This window comes from Lactuca virosa, chromosome 6, assembly GCF_052849685.1.
Source record: "Lactuca virosa cultivar CGN04683 chromosome 6, Lactuca_virosa_CGN04683_v6, whole genome shotgun sequence".
NCBI lineage: Eukaryota > Viridiplantae > Streptophyta > Magnoliopsida > Asterales > Asteraceae > Lactuca > Lactuca virosa.
In genome coordinates this window covers 91,830,873-91,834,567 of record NC_136431.1, presented here as the reverse complement: position 1 = coordinate 91,834,567, position 3,695 = coordinate 91,830,873, and positions in this window count along the sequence as shown.

Here is a 3,695-nt window from a genome sequence, read left to right as displayed (position 1 = left end):
TAGAGAAAAAATATGAACAAAAAAACATAATTTGTTCATTCTATACTTGTATTTAAGTATTGTACCTTTGCTTGTAGTTCCTGAATTTGTTCATTATATACTTGCATCTGAAACACCAACAATTAAAGTCAAAATAAATCAAAGAATTTCAAGCTTGGTTGAATGAAAATTCGTATTTGAGAGTCAACTTCTTATTCTTTTCTGTGATAAAAGTCAACCTTTCGAGCACGAATGATGGATGCACTCCTCTCCAGCTGTTGTTCAAGCTTTTGTAGTTCATCAATGGTGCTTGATCCCATACCTTCTCCCAAAAGTTTTCTGTAATAAAGATTTAAGATGTTAGGATCGATGATTTTATTATAACTTTAATTTAGAACCAAGAATCTTAGTTTCATAACTACATGTGTGGCGACTTAAAGTTCAATTAACATATTCAGAACATGAAATTCTATCCTTTTAGTTATTTCCAGGAGTTCTATCTTCTTTTCCATACTTTCTGTTTCATCCTTCTTTGCCATATTTCTTCTCTTGGTTATTACCACTCTTATGAAGAATATGGAAATCAACTCCCAAACACCTGTCCCGATTCTGAAACTGTCATCATGAAGAAGGTTTGAGGCAACAAAGGGTAAGCAGAGACGTTAGCTTACCCTGATCAATAGAGAAGCTATGAGCACCGTATGCGTTAAAAAATAGTAGTCCAAAGCATTTCGATTGGAGGAGGGAAGCACAACTTTGTCAATCATTTCCATGGAACGCTACCTCCTGCTTTGTTTCAAGCGCCTATTAGAAAATGGGTTGAATCATCGATTGATGTAGGTTACACCGCCTTCCCCCCAAACGACACATCGGAATTCTTTTCTCTCGTTTCCTAGGGCTCCTCCCTTGAACCTTAAATTCAAGGTTTTCTCTTGTCTTATCCTCTTTTAAGACGAATCCTAATCTCCAATTAGCTAACATGATAACTGCTTCCAAAAAACAAATAAATATTATTTAGAAATAGGGCTATAGTTTAATAAGATAAGTAGCTACATAAAATGAGAAAGTTTTACCAAAATCACATAACAAAGACACAAACTAAAGTCATATTTGGAAGAGAAGGGACGAACTATTAGGTGCAACATCTGATTAAAAAAACTTTCAAAATACAGAGTTAGAAATGAAATTAGGGTTCTAGCCCTTTACTTGGATCGATTCCAGACATGATGAAGAAAAGAGAATAAACATAGGGCTTCAACATATATTCACATGAAGAGAATGCTAGAAGATGGATTAAAGTGAAAAGGGTTGAAAAATTGAAAGTTTAATACGAAATACGACCAATATCTAAGCAGACCTCATGAACTGGATTCCAAATTGAAACTCTAATTTTTGTTGAAAAGAGGCAAGAATCAAATGAAGTGGAATATACAATCTTCGTTCTTTCAAATCATGTAAAAAGAAAAGATAATAAATATGAATCATACGGTGTTCAAGAGAAAGAGAGAAACAAAACCCTAGAATGGAAGCGAAGTCCAGCATATGGTCGGACCAATTAAAAAGTAAGGATTTGGAGGAGAACGCTAGCGACACATAAGTGAAATAGTATCATGCGGGAAATTTTGGATTAAAAGCTACCTCGATTAAGGGAGAGATGCTGGTTTTTGTGAAGAGGGAGAAATAAGATGAAGTGTGAGAGGAAGAGGAGAGGCAAAAGATGATAACAATGGATACCTTTCAAAGTTTTGGGATTTTCGTTTCCCCCCAGCTGCAAAAGAAGAGAACGCGCCTTTCATTAAAAAAATATAAAGCGACATTTCTAGACGACACCCATTTTTAAGTAAGTGCCCTCCGTGTTTTTAATTTTTTTGTCGGACATTAATTTTAGGGCACGTACAAAAACGTGTCCTCTATCCTTCAAATTTTAGAAGAGATGACATTATTTTTAGGGCACACGCTTTTGCGTATCGTAAATCACCGCGTGTCATTGTTTGCGCGTCATTAAAAGGCTGTTTTCTAGTAGTGCATAATAGTTCCCTCTACAATTACTTAGTTTATACTAGTCATATATAACCTAATATCGAACTGACAGTTAAATGTGTGAATCTGACCTAAGCCCACAACCAAACAAGGAACAGAAAGTAAGGCGGAAGTCACACATTTCACTGTCAGTCGGATATTAATTATGTATAACTCTGTTGTATAAACTAAGGAATTATAAAATTAACCATTTAAGGTCCTTTATGTTATACTAGTTTTAATTGAACGAATTATGACGTTCCAGAAACTTTTATATTTTCTGTTTTACAACTGATAAGTAGTTTTAATTCCATAAAACTATTCCATATAAGTAATATTATACTTATAATAAGGTTTAACATAATTTTAACTATCCATAAAATTATGAAAATAATGTTTTCCGTTTTAATGGTAAAAAGTGGTTTTAAATCCCCATAAAACCGTTCCGTTTTGATTATGGAAAGTGAATACTACAGTAGTATTTCTTAAAAAGAACAAACTACTGGTGAATAACTACCCTAATATTAACCTGGTTAATTAGGGTTTAAAATGTGATAAAGTTGTAACCATGCTGGACTAGAATGAACACGACGACCTACTGGTGTCGAAACTGAATATGTGACATTTGTCACCTCATGGCTGGTCTGTCGAACTGTAGCTAGCAGTCGGGATGTGGGATTGTCGGTCCCATATATATCTATGCACACAATGCCCGCTCTTCCTCCAGGAGACTCTGGTTACAAGAATATAACATAGCAAGTATTGCTATGTCCTGAATACGTACCATGACATTTTACTTTGAATAAAGATCGAATTATATCATTTTCTTGATAATGTAGTTTAGACCTCATATACTTATCTAGGAAAAATAAATTTCTCGTATGTTTCATAAATTATACCTATTATAATTTATACGTTCTATCTGATTAGCATGATCTATCCTGAAAGTATCCCTTTTGCACAGCATGATACAAAGGTAATGATACCGACTGAAGTAACCTTTTATATTCCCACATGTATAATGTATATAATTAAGAAGGAAATGACCTTCGGACAAATATCCTCACCTTAAACCACATCCAAATAAGGAAAATGAGATAAGGCAACTCATTAGTCCTAAGCCCTTTAAGTCTTATTTATATACTTATACATATATGAACATGATTTTGACAATTATATTATGAAATAGTTTATAAAACCTTTTTCAAAGAGTTAAAAGTATTAAAAGAGTTTTAACAGTGTTTCAAAAAGAGTTTGCATGACTTTAAAGATTTAACATGACTTTAAGTCATTTTGAAAGTATTTGGTAATCCTTAAAAGCATAAGAAAATCCTTTGTGTAATTGATATCACATACAGTTATTAACACAATTTAACAATTGTGTTCAACTTGTATTCCCCCCTAAAAACATTAAAAATCATTTGAAAATGTAGATTAAAGGGGTATGAACTCACCTTATGTGGGTGATTCAATTGAAGATTCGCGTAAGGACGAGAAGTTCCACGAATGAATTCCCAAGACACAAACGAGACCTAAATGTATTATAATGGCATGAAATTAGTGTTTAACACAACTAACATGCAAGGAAACTACCTTATGGACTAGGAAACACTTGTAAGTAAGTGTTACAATCACATGTGATTGATCAAAGGGGTTTACGGCCACACAAGTGTGTTCACGGCCTTGGTGTTTATGGC